The sequence below is a fragment of the Anastrepha ludens genome, chromosome 3 (assembly GCF_028408465.1).
Source record: "Anastrepha ludens isolate Willacy chromosome 3, idAnaLude1.1, whole genome shotgun sequence".
Classification (NCBI taxonomy): Eukaryota; Metazoa; Arthropoda; class Insecta; order Diptera; family Tephritidae; genus Anastrepha; species Anastrepha ludens.
The window spans coordinates 89,318,264-89,342,510 of NC_071499.1; the positions used below are offsets into that span (position 1 = coordinate 89,318,264).

The following is a 24,247-nucleotide window of genomic DNA, read 5'->3' on the forward strand; positions in this document are numbered from 1 at the left end:
TTTTAGTATTTTTAAATATATTGGTGATAAATGTTTTTCTGTTAGAGGTAATGATATTTCCCTTGCCTTTGACAGATATTTGTTTATCAGTTCATTTTCTATGAATGTCAGTTTATCAACAAATCTTACTGACGATTTCATTAAGAAAAAGTCTATGCGTGATATTTTACATTTTTCATATAAACTTTTATTAGAAACTCTTTTCCGAAAAGTACCACTTCTGTAAGGTTGGCGGTTAAGACCGCTACAAATTCTTAAAACATATCGTTCAAATCGTCTGAGTCTCTCCATTTGGCTCGATGAAATGTTGAACCATATCGGATGAGAATAAGATATGATTGGTCCAATTATTTGTTTGTAAATATTTATTTTAATACAGTTCGATAGTCCACCCTGCCTTCTTAATAAATTACAATAGCTAAAGAACACTTTTTTTGCTTTTGTCAAAATTAAATCTATATGTCTTACAAAGGTGAATTTGCTATCCAAAATTATGCCCAAGTATTTGATTTGTTCTTCGTATCTTATGTTAAATCCATTTATTTTAATTTGAGGCTCATATTTACGAGCATTTGGATATAAGTTTTTACGTATTCCTTTAACAATAGTTTTTTCGCTTTTATTGAAGTTTAGTTTTAGCTTCCATTTGTGAAAGTATGTATTTAATTCATTTAGGTATGAGTTAACGGCTTCATTAGCTTTGGTTATGCGTTGGTGAGATCCCAATATAATTATATCATCTGCGTATATGAGCACTTTGATATCGTAATTATTAATTTCTGAACTTAATGGTGGGTCAGGGAAATCAGCTAAGAAGATGCTATAGAGAATTGGCCCCAACAAAGAACCTTGTGGCACACCTGAGCTAACGTCTCTTGTCAAAGAATTAAATATACCTTCACTAACATAAAATGATCGCTCTTTTAAATAACTATACAACATTATGCAAAGATTTTTTTCGAAATTGAACTTCCTGCACATTTTAAATAAGATTCCTTCCACCCAAGCAGTATCGAATGCTTTTTCCAAATCTAGACTGACTAATATCGTTGCCTGTCGTCCATTTAAATTACTAATATACAAATAAAATCAGAGAGTAAAGTTAGTGCGTGGCATGTTGAATGATATGGCCGGAACCCAAATTGATAGTCTTTTAAGACATGTCGGTCTTCAATATGTTGTTTTATTTTTTCAAGCAAAAAATCTTCCAATAATTTACTAATATTTGAAAGAAGAGATATTGGGCGGTAATTAACAAGAGAACTAGGGTCAGTGTTTGGTTTCGGAATGCATTTTATTTTTGCTGTTTTCCATTCCAGTGGGAAATAGCCTATATTAAGTGAGTTATTAAAGATAATTGCTAAGAATCTCCAGAAAGTGTTTGTTGTTTTCTTTGGCAAAAAGTTTGAGATACCGTCTTCCCCACAGCTCTTTTTATTATTTTTTAATCGTAAGATTATGTCAATTTTCTCCGCGTTTATAAAAGTGTATTGAGATTCAACTGTAGTTTGTTCACCATCAGCTGTTATGCTGATCGTAAAATGTACAATTGGCTCAGCTGTGTTAGATAATTCAACTTCACTTGGTATATATAAAATTAATCCCCCTATCCAAAGATTTATAAGTTTTGTTTAGGTGCGCAGCTAAGTTCTCGCTGTTTTTTGATGAAAAATCAACTTTATACTGAATAAATTGTTACATTCATTGAAATCATTGAATCATTGAAAATATTGCGCATCGCTTGCTACTATTTTTCCCCATCTTTTTGGTAGACCTCGTATAAAGTCGCGGTAAAACTGTTCATCTTTTGAGGCTATCCACAGATCAAGCCATTTTATGATGTCTTCATATGATTGAAACTGCTGGTCAGCTAGACCATGTGCCATCGATCGGAACAGGTCATAATCGGCCTGCGCAATATCTGGAGAATATGGCGGGTGGGGTAGGATTTCCCATTTCAGTGTTTCCAGGTTGGTTTCAACGGGTTTGGCAACCTGAGGCCGAGCGTTGTCATGCAGTAGAATCACTTTTTCATGCCTCTACGCGTATTGCGGCCGGTTCTCGCGCGGTGCTCGGCTCAATCGTATCAAGTGAAGTCGATGGTTTCGCTTGGTTTTAACACTTCATAATGTTGGACGGTGTTAAACATTAAAATCACCGTCTTTGAAGCGACGGAACTAATTTCGGCACGTTGTTTCACTTAAAGCAGCATCTCCATAAACTTTTTGTAGCTCTCGATACTCTTCAGCCGCCATTTTTTTCGAATGAAACAGAAAATCAACACTTCCCGCAAATGATGATTATTCGGCTCAAAATCAGACTTTTTCACAAACCTAATAAATTGCGGCATACAAACAGACAAGCAATGGAGCAGTTAAAGGTCTAAACAAAAATTTCCTACACTTAAAGTTATTCAAAAACAAAATTAAATAATTAATTTTTGATATTAAAAAGTGTATTATAAACGATTTTCACAAAGATGATATTGTTGCAACTACAAGAGTGCTTCTCAAGGCTTTCGTCAGAAGAAATTATGGAAAAGTCAATCAATTTTAATAATTATTTTTTTTGTGCATTGCCGATCTTAAAAAAAACGTGATTGAGTCAGGCCTGAGAATATATTGCAAATATTAAAGGGAATAAAGGCAGCCGATAAATTCTACAAGTCATCAGCAATCGCAATACTACGTGTCGAATAATTGTAAATGGTAGGTAAATATAATAAGAGTAGAGATTGCGCTACCGGAATATGGCAAGGGCCGCATCGAATCCACCATATTCATTGGCATGCTGACGTACTTTGATCACAGGTTTCAAATTGCCAACCAACCTCAATAAATATTTCATATTTACTCGAATCTTTTTAGAGTTTGCGGAGATTTAAAAGGTTGAAATTATTTTAAATAAACGAAGTAAAAAATTATAAAACAATAAAATAAAATATAAAATACTAAAAATAATTTTGCTTGGAAAAGGTTATTTTACTTTAAAGCATCCAGAAGGGATACCCTTCGAAAATCATTGCTTTGACTGCTTCAAATTTTGTGAGCGATATGCTTACCATCAATTACAGTTGATCTTAGAACTTTTAACTTTTTGGTGCAGCTATGAATTTACACTCAAAACAAAGCAGACACGCTTGCCTTCACTTTTATGCTGCTTTTAAATGATGTTAACTTTAGATCCATTACAAAATGAAAATAATGAGAAACAGGAGGTAAAAAATTGGAAAATTTGTAGTTTGCTGCAACAAACTCCAGAATCCCTTATAAAGTCGGAAAAAATTTGAAACCGAAACCAAAAAACGAAAAGCGCACACAGCGAAATGGCATTGTAATTTGAAGCTAGCTGCAACATGGATTGCAACACGCCAAAGTGCAACAATGCCAAAAGATATATAACTTTTAAAAACAAAAATTTCACTGAGACACAAACACACTTTTGCGCACTAAGCTGAAAAACAATACCAAAAGAAAATAAATTTATAAAAAAGACAACACGCAAACTAGCACGACTATGGTAGTCGTATTTAAGCCACAGTGGCACATTGCAGTAAGAGATAACAATCGATCGAAGAGATATGAGAAAAGTTTCAATAACATTTCCTATGTTACGTATACGCAACCGCCGGCCCTGCCGCTGTGTAACACTCACAAACAGCTCAGAGTGGACTAAAAAGTAGCTGGTGAAGAGCTGAGCTGATGCTGCAGAAGGTTCGTTCGCTTGTTTGCACGATTTTGGTTTGTTATAAGTTTTCGTTACTTTTCCATATTTTTTCGCATGAATCTTTCACTTCTACAAATTCGTTTCCTTTACTTTTTTTACGCAGAGATTTTGCGTATTTCCAGAAGCACTGGCAGCAGCATTAGTTATTACTGTAACACAGTTTAGCAGCCTTTTGCTGACATTTCTTTGCATGCATAAATATATTCAAAAGTATTCAATTTTATAATACGATTCAATGCAGCAACCAATCATGCGAAAAGTTGTACTAACGACAACGATGACTTTGCTGGCGTTTGGCAGCCAATTTGCATTGCGTTTTTTTGGGGGCGTTATTTTTAAGTTTTCTTTTTAGGGTTTTTCTTCCTTCCACGCCATGCTATGTTAGACAATTCATTACAAAAGTTGTAATACTGAAAGATTCTGCAGCTATTATTTAAAACGAGAGAGGTAGCATCCCTTTACATATTTTACATATTTGATTGTATAATAACAGTGAAGAAATAAAATACTTGCAGGTAAATTTTTCATAGACATGTGGGAATTTGCTATATTAGCTCAAATAATTGGTTACCTATTTATTTGTTGAAGTTGTTTATAGAACCTGTAAATACCGGACAAGCGCCGCTAAGGTAAAGCATTTTACTCAAACGCATCAAGACACGCTATACTTTTTGTTTTTTTATCTTTTGTAAAAATAAAGAATTTCATATTTCCTACTTCAAAATAGGCGATCTATAACTGATCATGCCCAAAAAGGGATTTCTGGGATTTAATCAATAAACGTTAGTTTATTTTTATGGAGAAAGTAAAGCACACAGGAAACCATAGCACTAGAATTCAAATGACATCTTGGTTGGATCATGGAAATTATCAGAATTAAGGCATTATTTCCTTCCGATTTGCCATAGAAAATGGTTGCTTCAATGCTAGGCAGCAGGTTTTTAACAAGACTAGTTCTATTACGAAAGAAATATTCTCCGCGAAATTTCTGACTTCCTTTTAAGGTACTAAATCTCTCGGTGGTCGCTCAACTTGGAGTTAAACCTTATCGTACTCACCACAAACTCTGCATAAAATCGAACCATTAAAACGATTTACAGGGTTTGATTGAAAAGCAATGAGCCTTATTTTTTTTAAGCACTTTTATTAAACCTTTTGGCTTATACAACTAAAATTCTTTAAAGTAGAACCCTTTAGCATTAATACACCGTTGGTAGCGGTCCTTCCACTGCAGGAAACATTTTTTAAACTCATGCGCCGGAATCGCGTTCAATTCGGCTGTCACAGTTTTTTAGATCGTCTCGATGGAGTCGAAACGCCTCCCCTGCAGCTTTCTTTTCAGGCGCGGGAACAAGAAGAAGTCCGGAGGGGACAGGTCTGGGCTGTAGGTAGGGTGGGAAAGCACCTTAACCCCCATCTTGGCCAATGCAGAGGTGCAAAGGAAGGCGGAATGCGCCGGCGCATTGTCGAGATGAAGGGACCAATTGTTGACGAGGTCGGGCCGAACCCGGGCGATGCGGTTTTTCAGCCGAAGGAGCACTTCTTTATTAAATGCCACGTTCACAGTGCTTTCTAGAGCTACAAACTGTTGCTTTACGCAAAATTTGATCGAGTAACGTTGCTCCAACGTTCGCTACATTTTCGCCACTGCAAAATCCTAACACACTTTTAAAACAGCTTTCACGCGCGGAGCGATGTTGACTGCGCCGCTGTTGCCAGCGAACTGGGACCGGTTTCTAGTGGAAGGGGAAGATCCAACGACCATTTTCCCCCAGCAGCCGATTCGGTTGTTTGCTTGGCAGACGCTACGCGCGGGAAGGCTCATTACTTTTCAATCAAACCCTGTAACTACTAGCAACTAAAAATTTTATATATCTACTCTTCGTCCGCTAAATACCAAATTGACCTCCGAGTACATTTCTGCCATAAAAAAGCTCCTCATTTTTTTTTTTAAATTAACCATTCGGAATCGGCTTGAAACTCGGACAAATACCTAACAAAAGTATACGCGCCAACTATTTCGTTAATTTTTGATTTGATTACAAAAGTATTGTTATATATTTTATACATCCTCCGTAGGAATTCAATCGCACCATAAACAAGATTTTTACAAATACCTAGACACCAGTACCACCTAGTGGTGCTCAGCGAGGCCTTAAACCTGGAAAGTACACAATTGATAAGCCCACGAAATGATAACCGACCCACACCATATTTGGTGACAGGAAAGCAGTTACAGCGATGGCGAAAGACTAATACGGCTGTGTAAAACGGCGTTTTGTCCTCGTTCACTACCAGACCCATTCAGTTTGCCTCTTTATCCAGTTTGAAAAAGGCAGTATTAGCAGCGCGGTTGTTAAGGCCGATGATGTCAATATCATCGGCATACGCCAGCAATTGTACGCTCTTATAAAAAATTGTGCCTGAGCTATTTTGTTCTGCGACTCGCACGATCTACTCCACAATCATGTTAAAGAAGTTACTCGATAGCGAGTCAGCCTGTCTGAATCCTCGTTTGGTATCAAACGGCTCGGAGAGGTCCTTCCCAATTCTGACAGCGCTGCTGGTATTGAGCAACGTCATCTTGCATAGCCGTATTAGTTTTGCGGGGATACCAAATTCAGACATCGCGGCATACAAGTAACTCCTTTCCGTACTGTCGAATGCAGCTTTGAAGTAAACGAGAAGGTGGTGTGTGTCGATTTTCCTTTCTTGGGTCTTTTACAAGATTTGGCGTTTTGTGAATATCTGGTCGATGGTGGACTTCCCAGGTCCAAAGCCACACTGATAAGGTCCAATCAGCTGGCTGATGGTGGGCTTCATACTTTCACACAATACACTCTCTAGAACCTTATAAGCGACATTTACATGGTAAATCCCGCGGGTAGTTGACACCGATTACAGAATCACCTTTCTTACAGATTGGGCAGAGCACACTTAATTCCAATAGGCAGGCATGCTTTCATTCGACCATGTTTTACATAAGAGCTGATGCATACACCTGAACTGGCGTGAGGTCAAACTCTACAGGAATAGCGCGCAGTTATTTAAAGAACACCCAAACTTTCAGTTTTTGAAAAATTACCGTAATTCAGCCCGTAGCTAAAACAACTTGTAAACAAAGCAAATCAAAAGCGACGGAGGTGGTAGTCGACAGACAGACAGTCTTGACCGGGGGCATGTAATTTTTGACGAGCGGAAACAGACTCCTGGCGATTTACTTACAGTAATACTGTGATCGGTAGTAAGATATTGATACTTCCAGATGGTTTAGTCCGGTCTAAAGTCCCGCACTGACGAAGGGACAGACCTTGAAGCTTCCTTCTCGTACAAACAAAAAAAAACATATCTCTAGTGTGATGCTGGTGTGTAGTGATCCGTTCTATAAAGAATGAATTCGAAACTTCTGAGACTTTACAGGCTGTTTAAGTAAATGGTATGAAAAACGTTAGGTTCTCTTTAAGTTATTTGCTCAAGAATATCTACTGGTGCAATATTTGTTATAAAATTGTTAGGTTTAAGTGGCCCACCGATTCAAATAAAACTAGCTGTTTGCTCCCTATCTCTCTCTCGCAACTTTCCCGTCGCCACTCTCTTTAGCGAATTCTTATCGATATGGACGCCAAAAAATCTTCTGAACGTACGAGTAAATATACGTATATATATAATTGGCTGTAACACCCTTTTTGGGTGTTTGGCCAAACTCCTCCTCCTATTTGTCTGATGTTGTTCCACAAATGAAGGGACTTACAGTTTCAAGCCGACTCCGAACGGCAGATATTTTTTTTATGAGAAGTTTTTTCGTGGCAGAAATACACTCGAAGATTTGCCATTGCCTGCCGAGGGGCGACCGCTATTAGAAACATGTTTTTCTTCATTTTGGTATTTCACAAACCTACGTTCTCTCTGAATTTCGATTAGTGGTCACGCACCAACCCATTCGGCTACGGCGGCCGCCCGAGCAAATAGTATTTTCTTTAATCTTTCTTAATTAAGTATTCCAAAATATTTTGCTATTTGGCTGGACTAATGTAAAAAGTTAAAAAGAAATTAGAAGGCTGCTGATTAAAAGGTTACTACCTATTGAACCACATACTCTCTTTTAAAGAGATTGAGTAATAAGTAAGAAGGAAATTTGCCCCAATTTTCAAAGTTCAAAAGTATGCTTTAGATAAAAACTTAAGTATTATATAATTACTATAATTAAGCAGCCAAAAAAGCAGAAATATGTGCGTGGTACACCTTTTCCTCTTACTTAAATGGTTATAAGTACATATTTTACAGATGCTATAAATTGATCAGCCGCCGTAGCCGAATGGGTTGGTGCGTGATTACCATTCGGAATTCACAGAGAGGTCGTTGGTTCGAATCTCGTTGAAAGCAAAATTAATAAAAAAAAAACATTTTTCTAATAGCGGTCGCCCCTCGGCAGGCAATGGCAAACCTCCTTCGTAGTCGGCTTGAAACTGTAGGTCCCTCCATTTGTGGAACAACATCGAGACGCACACCACAAATAGGAGGAGGAGCTCGCCCAAACACCTAACAGAAGTGTACGCGCCAATTATTTATTTATTTTAATAAGTTGATCAGATCTTAAAAATATTAAAAACTTGACATATTTTTGTGTATATATTCAGTTTTTACTTCGAAGACGCATATCTCGATTTCGGAAGCTAGAAAAAAGTTACGTTCTTCGTACAGTGTCCGGCCGATTTCAAGTACCTCAGCAATCAATCACTCTAAAACTTCCAAACTTAAAGACGGCAAACGTAAATGTATACAATTCTCCCGACTTACATTTAACCATCAGAGTACGGAATGGGGTTCTTTAGGTCCCTCAAGATTAGTTTTTTCTAATAAATAGCTTTGCAAATAATTTTTTCTCTCTTTTTCCCTTCAGGTAGATGAATTTTATTTTAATGATAATTATAAGGCAATTTTTTTCTTTGTGGTACTTAAGTTGCCCCACTTCCGACGTTGTTATAAAATAGACTCGTAACCCCTAGTGTAGGTTTGAAAATATTAAATACACACTCATCTTGCTTTACGGACACGTAAAACATAATAAATATTCGCATTTACCACAATTGGAGAGATTTATTTATTTTGTGTCTTAGTTGCTTAGAATTTGTCTGGTATATATAAATTTCCGTTCTGCATAAATATTTATGGAAAGAAGGTATGCGAAATTTGAAATATGGCAATATTTATTATAAATCCACAAGCTTTAAATTTAATCACTCTTCATTGTACGTCTTTTGTCATTTTTGCTTTAATTAACATTCTGAAAAACAGACCAAAAACTGATCACAAGCAGCGAAAACCTCTAATCCAAGCGAGAAAGTAGAGTAGGCCAACATCAGCAGCAGCAGCAGCAGCACAAGCAGCGCCAACATTGCAATCAGCATTTTCTGCCGGCAATGGACACTCGACTGGACGGTCGCTGAACACACACACGAACATACATGCACACACACGCATACGCAAGTGTGCATAAAAAATAGCAAGGATTACAAGCCCGTTATGATAAAGAAAAGACAATCGAGGCACAGCAGTGAAAAGATAAAAAACGAAAGGGACAAGAAAGAGTGTCAGCGCAACAAAAAACAGGCAAGAAAATCGATTTCTTCTTTTGTATATTTTTCTTATATTTTAATTTTTTTATTTTTTCGTTTGCTGATGCTGATGGCTGTACAGCCTTTTCCTTAAGTATGTCAATACACGTTATAATATCATCAACTGCAGCCAACATTACCTATCCAACAAAGTGTAATTATCACTGTCATATTTATATAGTGGCTGAAGATGTTGAAGAATAACCATAAGAAGAATAAGCAAGGAAAGCGAATAAGAAACAGAAAAGTGCCTACAAACAAAAAACAAAGACGTTTTAAAATAACGACAAAAGACGGCAGTCAACAGCAGCAGCTTCATAATCATTAATTTTATGATGAGCAGCATTGGCAGCGGCAGCGGCGGCGACGGCGACGGCAACGGCAGCGACGAAGCCAATGGCCGTGTCAATGTAAGATGTACGAGCAATAAACGAAATCTCTCTCTTCACATAACGCTGCACGGTACACTTGCAACACGTTGGCGCAATGCCTGCTAGGTTTGCAGGTCTGTCGGTCGGTCGGTTGGTCGGCCAGCCAATCGGTTAGCTCAACGTTTGATTACTTGGTTAAATGGATGCTTGGCGCTGAGTGACTATAGCGGTGGCGGCGACTACCAGTACCTGGGGTGAAGGAAGGAGCGTAATTTTTCAGTGATTTTCATTATCTACAATATTCTGAATTTTTACTTTTTGCATAGTTTTTTGTTTTGTTATTTGGAATTTTCTTTTTGCTAACATTAAAGCTGTGAACATGTAGGTATATATATGTGTGCATGCATGTGTGTGTGTGTAATACTCTCAGGTGAAATAGTAAGTATGTATTTCTGTAATTCAAAAAGGGATCCAACCCATTTTTTCCCCCTAACTGACTGTCTGTCTGCCAGTCTGTCGTATGTGTCAAGTCATGCAACATGTACAGCAGTTTCTGTTGATTGCTTTTGTGGCATTCTAAAAGGGTCTAAGCGTGAGCACGCAATTCATTTACCACCACAATCTCATACCCATCACACATAGGACGACTTGGTGCACTTTAATCAAATGACAAGATTTACAGACACAAAGGTAAATAGTGGCAAGTAATGTAGAACGCTATTTGTTATTTCCCCCCAGCACTTAGACATACACAGACACGCTTATGCGTGTATGCACATTTGCGACCAATTATCGCTCGGAGTCCTGATGCTTGCCACCACCCCATTTCATCGATTTGACGCTTATCACTTTGGCCGGCACGTCAATCGCTAGCCAAGCGTTGAGCATAGAATTTCTAAATGGGAAACTTTTTTCTGGTTTGCCCTTTGTTTTGTTTGTTGCATGACATATTTCATTATTTGCATTGTATTTTTTTTTTTTTTCTTTCTATTTTGCAGCATGCACTTGCCGCATAAGTTCAAATGTTTATCGGTTTAATTAATTTAAAATGCAGCCAACATTGCAACTTTGATAACTTTTTGTGTGTAGATGAGGGATGGGTTGAAAAGTGAAGTTTAGGAACATTTCCCAATAACCAAACCATCGATACATTCATTCATACATTCATGAAGGTGACACTACATGACAGTGGAAATAAAATTGGAGTGCCACATAGCCACAGGTTGTGAATATAGTTGAGTAATAAAAATATAATACCTGATATTCCAAATACACTCCGAAAATCTGGTTCTGGGGTTAGGAAACATATGTATAGAGATCTCAGTATGTTTTTGATCATTATTTCAACATTTCTTTAATACTTATTAACTTCGTTGTGTGACTAAACAGAGTGCACAAGGGTTTGTTTGGTATTCAAAGGGTGATTTTTTAAGAGCTATAGGAAAGTTTTTCAAAAACACACACGTAAAATTCAGAAAAATGCATGAAATTTCTATTTAAATCGATATATAATTTAATGTTTGAAGATTATTTCATGCAAATGTTGACCGCAACTGCGCTTCAAATGGTCCATCCGCTTAGTCCAATTTTGACATACGCTTTCCAATGCTTCGGCCGGTATCTCACATATAAATGCTTTAATGTTGTCTTCCAATGCGTTAATTGAAGCAGGCTTGTCTGAATAGACTTGAGCTTGAACATAGCCCCACAAAAAATAATCTAAAGGCTGTATATCGCACGATCTGGGTGGCCAATTGACAAGTCCCAAACGTGAAATAAAATGTTCACCGAACTCGCCTCTCAACAAGTCCATTGTTACGCGTGCTGTGTGGCATGTGGCACCGCCTTGCTGAAACCACATATCATCCAAGTCAAGCTCTTGCATTTTGGGCAAAAAAAAGTTGGATATCATTTCACGGTAGCGCTCACCATTCACAGTTACGTTACGATTCGCAGCATCTTTGAAGAAGTACAGTCCAATGATGCCTCCAGCCCATAAACCGCACCAAACTGTGACCTTTTCTAGATACATTGGTAGCTCATGCAATTCTTCTGGCTGATCTTCACTCCAAAATCGACAATTCTGCTTATTTACGTACCCATTGATCCAAAAATGAGCTTCGTCGCTGAAGACAATTTTTCGAAGAAGTGGATCTTCGGCCAACTTTCCAAGAGCCCACTCACCAAAAATTCTGCGTTGCGGTAAGTCGTTCGGCTTCATTTCTTGAACAAGCTGTATTTTGAAAGGCTTCACACCTTAATCCTTTCGCAAAATTTTCCACGTTGTTGAGTAACACAGAGGCCAAATCGCTGCGAACGGCGACGAATCGATAATTGATGGTCATCATTAACACTGGCCAATACAGCTGCAATATTTTCTTCGGTTCGCACTCTACGTAAGCGAGTTGGTGGTTTGATGTCCAATAATGTAAATTTGGTTCTAAATTTCGTCACAATAGCTCGAATAGCCGCTTAGTGGGTCGATTTAATTGGCCATAAAATGGAAGAAGCGCGCGATAAACTTTCTTAACAGAACACGCATTTCTATAATAAAATTCAATGATTTGCAAGCTTTGTTCGTTTGTAAGACGATTCATGGTTAAATTATAGACCAAACTGAAGATGTTTGACTGTGAAACAAAACACGAAACGTGCATCAGCTGTTTGAACCAACTGTCCCTAACCAACTTTCGGCCCTAACACTGGTTGTTAAAAACGGTTTTATGTTTCTTCCAAAATATTTCCACAATGATTAATACATTTTTGGATTCATTTCAATTTTCAGAGCACTTTGCCCAATCGCATTCCCAGGCCGTTTTTTAAATGGCGTACGATCGAAGTGAACAGGCATATTTACCACTAGGTGATCATGCAAAATCTTATTAATACTCGTCATATTAATAACCAAGCTTGCCACAATTTCCACACGAAGATTTTGCTCAATCATTTCGGGCACAATAGCGATATTCTCTGGCATTATAACTGTTGATCGGCTTACCCGAATTTCGCCGGTGAACTCACAGTGAACAGCGAATATGTTTGCTCGCTGTTGAATGATTTTAGACTAGGTGCCCTTACGACGGCCCGTGCGCTTTTTTGTGAGAAATATTAGAAATTGTGCAATGAAACTCACGGGAAAGGGTTTATTTTGCTAAAACTAGCAACAACACTATTCAGTTAATAATAGAGTTTTAAGTTATTTGTTTGTAAAATTTGTCTTTTATCTTCACTAAATTTTGCTATATTAAGTGCAGTTATCACATTTATTTCAATCATTAATACAATTGTGTAACATACACACACGTCTCACAAACACTTTTTAATTATTGTATAGTATATATACAATAAATTCACAATTCAAATTGCATTTATAAATTGCGAAACTCCTGACTTGCGAGCCAAATTAACAATCACTGAAAAGCATAGCCGAAATGGAGAGTTGCCAGAAGCAAAGAAAACAAATTGAATGCGAATGATCCTATCTCTTTCTCTGATACCTTTCTCCTTCCTTCCTTGACTATCTACCCCCTTTCCAGAGCTTTAAATATAATGGGCTTTTTAGCCTGAGTGTTTTAGGAGCCACCAAATTTCCTGGTGCCCCGTGGCTCGACCTTTTCAAATTTCAATTTCAATTTCGAATGCGAATTAAAACAAGTCAACATAGGAATACAACTTCCGCACACTATTTTCTGTTAGAATAATGAGGAGATAGGGGCTCACAACCTTTGAAGTGTATACACGAGTATATTTAAATACAATGTTGATAATATTTTCGAAATATAGCTAAAACTTAAGTTCACGTAAAAATACTGTAGGGTAGCCGGTGTTGGACTGATAAGGGTTATGATGTTGAAGCACGGCCGATCGTATCTCAATTTTTACTCCAAATTTTCGTCCGCGGCCCTATTCTTTTTTTTTTATCAAGCATTTTTGTATGTTTGAAATATTAATATATATATATTTTTTTTAGTTAAACACTTTTTTAATATAAATCTAAATATACCCATCAAATGCATATACATGAACTCAAAATGCGTACAATTAATCATACTTTACTACAAATCAAGTATTAATATGTATATATATGTAAACTCTTGTACACAAGAGTTTTTCAACAACGTTATTTCCATCAAAACCAATGCAATCATTCCAGTGCTGGTCTAACATTTCAATACTAGCTTTGTAGAACGATTTATCTTTTGCCCCAAAATAGGCCTTAGTTTCAGCGATAAACTCTTCATTCGAACAAAATTTCTCACCGACGAGCATTTTTTTTAGGTCTGCGAACAGTCAGTAGTCGCTGGAAGCCAAATCTGGCGACTACGGTGGATGTAGGAGTGCTTTGAAATTCAATTCATGTAGGCTTGCCATTGTTTTGATTGATTTGAAGCACAGTGGGTTGTCTAGTTTTTGATCAAGAATGAGCAAACCCGGCACCCACTTTGAACAAAGCTTTTACATAGTCAAATTTTCATGCAATGTAAAGTCAACTCGTTCTTTTGATATCTTTACGATGTCAGCTAACTCGCGCAACTTCACTTTTCAACCATTCAAAATTTTGTAGATTTTTTTGATGTTTTCTGGTGTTGCCGGCTCATTTGGACGCCTACTGCGTTGTGCATCATCGGTGTCTCTTCGACCTCGTTTTTTTAATATTGTTTCTGATGGAGTGGAGTCCACTCAACACTTTTCACGACATTGCCTCACTTGAACTGTATTTTTCCCCCATTAAGTGTAAAACAGAGAACTGCACCGGTTGAGTGTAAAACATTCATACGCTCCGCTTAAACAAAAAAACAGGCCTTTGCGTTCAAACGATCGAACTTGTTCAAATAAGTTATTGCCATTGTTTATTTCAGCTCAATCAAATCATGTGCTGCGTTTTAGTTCTCCGATGTTATCACCAATCGTCTTCATAGCAGCCGTTTCGGGTATTTGCTCGTTCGGCTGCACATTCATTTTTTTGAGCAAGAATAAAAGGGCTATAGAGCCAAATGAGCCGGTTTGAACACGTATGATCCCGCATGAGTTTTTGCATGTAACGATAGCAAAGTAAAAGCAAAATTTTAAAGCAAAAGCACTATATTTTCATATTTGTTTTATTTTCTTAAAACTTATAATAAAACACGAAAGAAAATAATGTAAATAAGGAAAACATTGCAATTCATTTTTTCAACGGCTGAAACCAACTATCCTTTCAAATACGAAACGCAATTTACCGCGTACATTGTACGCCAACGCTCGTTTGCTCGAACATGTGCTAGTTTGATCGTTTGATCGCAAAGGCCGATGCTAATTTCATTCACTGCTGCTTTTTGTTCAATGATTGGATTTGAGCCGAAGACATTAGATAATACGTGTTGACTGAGCTGAACTACGCGTTCGGCTGCATGAGCTGACTGCACTTGACCAAATATTTTGGTGCAATTGACTGAATGTGGGCAAGAAATTTAGCGTATGAACAACTCAAGAAAACAGTGAGCCATGCAGGTCTCTGGTGTAAAATTAAAACACGTTTTTTTTTTTTTTGACCCATTGTTTTGAAAATAACAAAAGTCGCGTCACTCTTAATACAATAACTCCGGAACTAATGGATAGAATATCATGAAATTTAACAGCTAAAGTTAGTAGTACCCGAAAAGGGGGTGAATGCAGTAAAACTAGTGTCATCTATGTGTTAGGTCCGGTCCATGACTTAGTGTTGACATAAACATTAAATTTAGTATTTTTATTCATTTATTAATTTCAATGGTATTCCTTCTGCATGTTGACCAAATAAACAGGAGAATTATTGGAAATCAAATATCTTAAAAATTATAACTCTTCTAATGGTGAGGTTTTCATTTTGAAAATGTAGGATGCTTTAATGCGCTGTCAAATCTTTTTGGTATCGATTTTTTCCCACAAAATACTATTTCAAAGTCTTGCTAAATGAATTGTTTTACCAGTTTCAAAATATTGTAGTATCTTTTAAGTGCTGTGAGCTACTCGTTTAGTAGATTGTACTATATTTTATCTCACAAAATTTATGTTGCTTTTAATAATGTTACGCGTTATGCCTTTCGGCTTAAAAGATATGACCTTCAAGAAGGTCGTCCAAAAGAACAAATTAATGCTCTGCTTGAGCTAATGTTGCAAGATCCTCAGCGTCATTGAGGCACGTGTGAGCATTAGTTCCACTCGCGTAGGCAGTATTGCATTAATATTTGGCCATGGACAAATTTTGTTCGCTTTATATAGCGCATAATTTATCTGCCGACGATTAGTGGAATAATAGGTTCAAACGCATGAAAAGGTATATTGCCTTTGATGGCAAGTATTTTGAAGAACAATAACAGCATTTTTGATTATAAATATTTATTTTGACGTGTCCAGTTTATGTGGCAACTCTCTTCTTACTAGCTTACTTTAGCTTTCCATTTTATTCTATATTTTAATTAATTTTGTTTAATCTGTTTTTCTTTTATTATATTCTTTTAATTCCTTGTTTTTTATATTTTCCACCGTATAACTATTTCTCCATTTTCACTCATCATTCTCCAATTTTCGGAAAATTAAAATTCAGTCTACGTTCTGTAATCCAACAATAACAACATACAATAGCAGATTAAATCGGTTAGTATTCCACGCGTATGTGTGGATCAAATATGTGCCTGTATGTGTGTGCCGGAATTGATTGATCTGTTTTGGTTTACTAGTTTTGTTAGCTTAGCTTGCGTTATTTTGTACGTGCGTGTATATTCTCCAATTTATTTTGTTTTTACATTTTCTTTTTGCTTATCACGCAAAACAATTTTGATGAACTTTCGAAAATTGGACAAGTTCCAAGCTTGAATTGACGATGAGTTGTTTGCAAGTGATACAAAAAATGGCATCACCAATTGTGATTTTTTAATGGATATTGTACTGGTATGGTACTCAGTCGAAAAGAGTATACGCAGTTCAACTTAGAAAAAGTGTTGCACAACTTTTGAGCAGCAAGTGTTAGTTTTTATAAATTTATTCAAATCTTTGAACAAAATTTACTCAAAACAAGTTGTACTATGATAACTGATATTGATATTTTTAATACTAATATAGGCCACCTATTGTATGTTGACATACCTGCAAGGCATGGTGAAAAAATTTTAGAGTTGTGGCCAGGATCAGATCGTTAAGGGGGAAGTCTACTGTGAATTTTTCAAAAAATCGATTTTTTTTTTTATTAGCTTAAAAAATACTTTGAACCCTCTTAAATAAGGTACAATATGTGTTACAGCTGGCTAAATTTTTCTTCGTTGAAATTTCGACCTTTTCCCGAAGCGCTCCAAAGCGCGTACCTGCTATACTGAAACTTTAAACGCATTTTTCTCGAAACTAAGTTTTTGTATACGGTGTACACGATATCTCGAGTTCTGATAATTGAATCAGCTTAAAAATTTAATTATATATTCTCTGTAATAGTGTCTCTCGTCTGACATAGGATTTTTTTGATATCGTTATTTGTTAAATTGTTATAAACAATAGTAACATCAATTTTAGGCAAAAAAAAAAGAAAAAAATTTCAAGAATTTTTTTTTCAACGCCAAAATTTTTTATCGACATAATCCTACGTCAGACGAGAGTCAATACTATGTATATGATAACAATATTTTGTTTTTTTGTTTTAGATCACCGAAACGTAAGATTTCATGTACACCGTTTAGGCACCTAAGAAAAGCGGACCTGCGCTTGCAGAAGTGCCACAGCGGCCATTTTGAATATTTTGACTTAAAATTTTTTTTTCAAAAAGTTAAATATATAATAAAGATAAGAGTTTAAATAGATTTTATGTACGAGCAATATTTTGTTAGAAATAAAATCCGGAAAATAAGCCTGTTTTTTCCCTTGTCACAGTAGACTTCCCCCTTAAGCCGCTCTTAGGGAATTTCAAAGAATCAGCTGATTGGCTGACGTAACAGGGGCTTGACATACGTTTGTGCATGAAAAAACTGCGATTGTGTTGGTGGTGCGATTGGTGTTGTGAGCACTGCGAAAAACAATGACGCTTATGTCGAGCTTACGCTAAATACTGAGGAAACTAACTAAAAGTAAAGGCAATCCATAAAATTTAAAACCTTTTAAGCCAGTGAATTTCTCATGAAATCAGTGGTGGGCGAGCCACATGCCATTGATTTATTAATGAAGGAGCATCATAATCTGATTCACTGAACTATAGACTAGTTGTAGCTGCGTTAAACAGTACTTGGGGCCGACCATCAAACGATTTGTGGTAGCAACTTCTTCTGAAGACGTATATATATATATATATATAATTGGCGCGTACACCCTTTTTGAGTATTTGGCCGAGATCCTCCTCGTATTTGTGGTGTGCGTCTTGATGTTGTTTCACAAACTCGAGGGGCGTACAATTTTAAGCCGACTTCGAACGGCAGATATTTTTATGAGGAGCTTTTCCATGGCAGAAATACACTCGGAGATTTGCCATTGCCTGCCACTGCATATGCATACCTTTATATAAAATCCGCCAAACAGTCCACTCATGAATGCTTAATTGCTGAGAACTTGGAGATATCGATGTTGAAGGTGGTTCAGCAATACTTTGCGCTGCAGCAGCAATATTCTCAACAGAACGTCCAATTTTTGATCTGCAGTCCTTTATCTGTCCTCGATAGAACCAGTTTCTTCAAATTATTTTAGAAACCTTCTTTTTAAAAATCGGCCGTTTTCGGAATAAGTCTCAATAATTTTAATTACACGTTGTTCTATCCTGTAAAATTGTACATCTGTCTACTTGAGAAATGCCAAAGATGACATGGAGCAAAGGTAGCGTCTAGGAATTATTCACTACTGAGATCGAGGCGTCACTTCTGACCCTTTATAAGTAAAGTTGTGGATTAAGAATCATTTAAAGTACTAACGAAAGGATTTGTCGATATATCACAGAGACGCTTAAATTTACCACTAATTTTATCGATATGACTCGAGAGAAAAATTACATTATTTTTGGTATGTAACTCTGTGGTACAAAAGTGTCATGGAAAATTAAGTTGAAATTTGAATAATGTATTTTGTCGAGCTTGCAGTTTCATTTTATGAAATACACAAATACCCTAGCCTAGACTTCCTTAGAGAATTATCGTTGAAATATAACTTTAGCAAATGAAATTATGTTGTCATTGCTAAGTATAGATTTCTTGTTTATGAGTTTTAGTGAAATTGTACAATAGTTTGAGGGATATTAGATTGTTCAAGAAGTTTTGCAGTTCAATAGGAGAGGACGTTGCTATTAACCCAACTTTTATTTTGTTATGTTGGTACACTCTTCATATTAACTTCACATAAGTTTAATTTCAATCTGACAATTCATTCTTCGTTGGAACGAATGTTGGTGGGTTACTGAATTTAAACGTTGTCGTAAAAATCTTGAAGAAGATCCACGTCCAAAAAGAGCAATAACAACAGTAATCGTAGAATAAATATAAAATATCGTGTTGGAAAATCGTCGAGGACTGAAAGAGATTTAGTGGAAGTCCTAGGCATCTCATTGGGTAGTGTAAGCAATATTTTGACTGGGTTATTGGGTTACAGAAAGCTGTGTGCACAATGAGTGCCGCAATTGGGAACAATGGAACAAAAACACCTTCGAGTGCGACTTTCTCAGCAAAATTTAGAGCGTTTTCGGTTTTTGGATTTTGTCGATTTATTACCACGGATGAAACTTAGATCTATTACCATGATCCTGGATCAAAACTCAAATCAAAATTTTTTGAGATGCGAAAGAAATTTTGTTTGTGGACTATTTGCAAACAGGTAAAATAATAAATTTGGAATATTATTGTAACCGTTTAGAATAGCTGAAAGAAAACATTCGCGAAAAAAGACCCAGAAAAAACATAATTTTTCAACATTCAAGGTGCATTGTGTCACAAGAGCATTTTTGCAGTGGCTAAATTGATGAATTAAAGTTTGAATTCTTGGAGCATCCACCGTATTTACCAGATCCCTAGTGACTTCCATTTTTTGCCAGAAAATGCATGCGTGGAAAGCGTCTTTTATCAAATAATAAGGCCATAGGAGCTGTCGAAGCGGATTTTGCAGCCCTACCAGATTTTTACTTCAGGGATGGAGTTCGTAAATTTGAGTAGCATTGCAACAAGTGTACCATTGATGTTCAGGGAGACTACACTGAATAATATATTATTTTATAGTTTATGTATTTCAAACTTATTGAACAATCTAGCATATTGAATGAAGGAGGGAATGAATAAATGTAGGGAAAATTGCTTAAAATTTTTAAAATTTTTAGACCACCCTGAGCGAAAGTAAAGGCACACTTTTGTTTAGTGAGATACTGTTAATAGATACCTTCATTCATTTTTACACAACACAAGAAGGGAGCTCAATTTCAGCATAATTATAAAAAAAAGTATTGTTGGCTTACACCCTTTTACTGCTAGTGTTTAATATGTATTTTTCCAATCCTGCGGAACATCAAAAGTATTAAAGTGATTGGAAATAATGAGGCTATACTCAAATTCAGTTGTCATCAAAATAGAGGATTTTAGTATTAAAAACTCAAATGGGAGTAGAGAATAATCCTAGAAAGGAAGCCTTTAATGCTGGTTCTTATAAAGGCTGTTTGCAGAGATACACTTTGAAATAAAATAAATAAACATAGAATAGACAAAGCATTAAAAATTACTTCTGGCTAGCTTAAATTAAGCATTCGATTCTGAACCAACTGTTCTGGAGATCTATCATTTTATGACGTCTTCGACTGTCAGTCAATGGTTTCTTACTATTATTATAATAGTTTACTTTATTAATAAATTACTTGTTGCCGGTGGTTAAAGGTTAATGACGACTGTCTTCAGTGGCCAAATAAATGTTTTGCACTTCTTAATATGCTTCTTCATCACACAAATACATTTGGAGGTTTTTCATTGCCCGCAAAGAGTCAATCCTACAGTCGATACTACATTAATACTTCGACCAGTTTTGACTATTTTTCTTTAGATATTTAGAATATTTATTGTTATTGTATAAACTTAAAAAATCATTGTCTAACAAAAACCATGAAAATCTAATTTTCAGATTTTCCAAAAAAAATAGAAAAATTTCATAAACTTTTTATACAATTTCATGGCTTTTAATTATAATTTCCAGTAAGAATTTTGGTATACAATTAAATTATAGTATTACAAAGTGCAAATTTCAAGTTGCGAGAAAAATTCCGTTGGTTTTTATAATTTGTTTCCTCGAATTGTTTCATTTAACAAATCTGCGGCCTTTTTTAAATTTGGAGAAAATGTGCAACAAAGTGAAAGGAAAGGATTATAAGAAATTAACGGGATTTATCAGCAAAATCAAACTTGCACTTTATTATACTAGAAATTAAGAAGCTACAAAGCTATGTACCAAAAACCTTTCTGAAAATTCTAATAAAAAGTCTAGTTTTTCATGTCCACAGTGCGCACCGCAACTGGACTAGCCGAATAGTGCTTATGCACAAACAGAACAGAACAAAATATAGTTCACGTATTAGTATAAGCTTTTTTTCTAACGCTACACTACAAAGCTGTACTCAAAAGTCTCACGATTATTTTTGGAAAAGTTTAGCATAGTTTTTCTCTTAAGTTTCTCTCTTTTTTATTTTTTTTTTTTTTTTTTTTTTATTATTATATAACATCTTAAGATTATTGTGTGAAAGTTTGAAGTGCATTAGAGTAAAATTGACAAAGACACAAAGGATTAAGTATCTACCTCTCCAACCGGATTTCACGCTGCCGAAAATCTTTAAACGCGTTTTTCTCACACTTGCCTTTTTTACGGTCGGTGTCCACTGTAGATTCATATCTACTGCACCGATTCTTTTCAAATTTGGTTTTTTTGTTTCTTTACTTTATTCACGAGGTAATGACGTCGAGTATTTTTTTTTTTTTTAGTTTTGTCATATTTTAAAACAACAAAGTTTTCAAGTTTTTTTTATGAAAAATCGGTGTTTTGACTTCAAAGCGCTTTAAAAAATTTAAAAAAAAAAAAAAAAATTCGACGTTGTTACCTGCGAAACTTTATTAGCTGATGAAATCAATTTGGTTTTTTGATTTTAGTTGATCCAGTAATGAGTTCTGAGGGACAAACTTTTTTATGAGACGTCCGCGAAGATTCGCTGCCACCAACTCATTTCTTCATAAAAATCAATGAGAATTTCACACAATATTCTTTAAATATGACTTTATAATGAAGTAATTTTAAAATTTTGAATAAATCAACTGTGTCGACAAAAAAAATTTCGAAAAATATGCTTGGTTTACACCGAATTAACCATACTACCCCCTTAAAAGCAGGTATACACATAAACAAATTGAAACTTACTTCGAACGCTCCTTCTGAAATATGACTTCAGTTCTGAAGTTGCTCTTGGTTACTCGGCGGCTTTAGGTAGCCACATACGCAGAAATGTATGTGTAAATGTATAAGTATGTTGATGCGAGTGAGTAGTAGTTTTTTTTTATGCTAGTAGTAGTAATTTTGTTTTTTTGATTTTTTTGTTTTTTGCTTTTGTTAGTTAGAAAAACAACTGCACTGTAATGCGCCTTAGCTCAGCACCCTTTTTGAGGCAATTTTCATAAATTTACACACAGGAATATGAACACAAATCTATGTTTGTAGTATTGTAATATGTAACACGCACGACTAGTTGTTGTAGAAGATTGAGTGAGACGAATGAGTTTAAAAAATAATTGCCAATGATGAGATTTATTTTCGATGCGATTTGTTTGTTTTTTTTTTTTTTGTTTGCGGTAATTTTAGTTATTGGTATTTTTGTAGTTGATGGTAAATTTTAATGGGTTGCTGGTTTTTGTTGTTAGGTTGTTTCTTGTTTTAATTTTATTACTTTAGGGTAGTGCGCGAATTATAAGTGACTGACGTATACAAACGTATTATTTGCTAGGTATGTATGTATATAGTTAGTATCGGTTTAGTTAGTAGTTTTTATACTTAATAAATCTTATTTAAATTTTTCTGGCTTTTTGGGGCGTTTAACATTAATTCCTGTGTTTTGCATTTACTAATATTTACTACTATTTCTATTTCTATATTTTAAATTTTTTTATTTGTTATTATGTTTTTTTTTTGTTTTGTTTTGCTGCCGTTTAGCGTTAATTGTAATTTGTTTCGTTTAGTCAATATTTAAAATTTTAATTTACTTGGTGAACTTTTAACTAAATTTCCTGTGCAAATTCATTCGCTATTGTTGTTACTTCTTGAAGTAATTTTTTTTTTTCGTTTTACTTACTTTTTATTGAACTTAACAATTCAACTTAAGTCTATGAACACAATAGCAATGCTGGGTCTAACAACTGCGCTTCTGCTGCTGCAAGTTGGTGATTAAATAATTTTTTTTTTTTTGTTTTTGTGTAATTTTAATTATTTTTTAGTTCAATAGATCCTAATTATTTTCTTTTTCAGTCACAACACTGGCTAAATATTTTTTTTCTTTATATTTTCATTTAAATTCTGGTACTGCATTCACCGTCACAAATCTGCTATATAAATTATTTCAGCTTTCATATTCTCTGTTCCCCGCTGATGCTATTACTGTTGCTACGGCTACTGTTGCCTGCTGGCTTCTGTCGCATGACTGTTGCGCTTTACTCCACAATTTACGACCAGCTTGTTTTTCGCAATTTTCAACTCAATTCACTCGATACGAGCAATTTCAGTGATTTGTTGCACGTTTTATGCCACATAATTTGCTACAAAGTATTTCAATATATGCGGGCATGTGTATGTGCTGGTGTATGTGTAAGAATGTATGTTGAGGGTGCCGCGAGACGTTTGTGTCTAATGGAAGGAGATGAAATGCAGCGAATGTTGAACTTTAATGCCCATTTCGTGTGACTCGCTTCAGCGGCGGACAGTCGTAAAGAAAGATAATGCACTTGCAACAGTTTCACGCAAATAACAAAGGAGGTATACACACAGGCGCGCACACTATTATCTCCACTCTACTGCGGACATGCAACACTCGCGTTTGCCTTGTTTTTTTTTTCTCTGCTTCCTGCCTATTTTTAAAACTCTATACTGCGGTGCACATTGCTTGATGTCACTTTCATAATTGTTGTTGTTGCTGCTTCTGTTATTTTAACAGTTCTTTTGTGATTTTATGTACATTCGGGTCGGTATTTGGTACGGAACATTTGCGGTTTGCGGGCGCGCTTAACTCTTCACAGAAACGTGTTGCATTTTGCCTTTGCTAACTTTTACTTTTGCTTATATTTAATATGCACTATTTTTGTTGTAAAAGTGTGGAGAAAAAATTCAAAAAATGCACTCTTTCATAACACAAAAAATTAATATCACTTGTTTGCTTACTCCTTTCCAGACGTCGCGTGACAAAGGCGAGCCTAAGGACGTAAAAACCCCCTATTTTTGATATAAATTCCAGCACATTTGCAGAGCGCGTACGCTGACACACTGCACTGACGCGCTGCGTATACAAACAGCCAGCCATTACGGCCACAAAAGGCAGCCTCAAAGCGTCAGTCG

General features: G+C 35.8%; 1 long non-coding RNA gene across 1 annotated transcript in view; it reads right to left on the bottom strand.

The window, feature by feature from the left end:
* LOC128858413 (uncharacterized) overlaps window positions 1-24,247 on the bottom strand; it is a 51,447-nt gene that overhangs the window by 19,786 nt on the left and 7,414 nt on the right. Inside the window, exon 2 of the long non-coding RNA XR_008454006.1 lies at window positions 22,070-23,987. This is a non-coding gene — a long non-coding RNA (uncharacterized LOC128858413). The remainder of the gene's footprint in view (window positions 1-22,069; window positions 23,988-24,247) is intronic.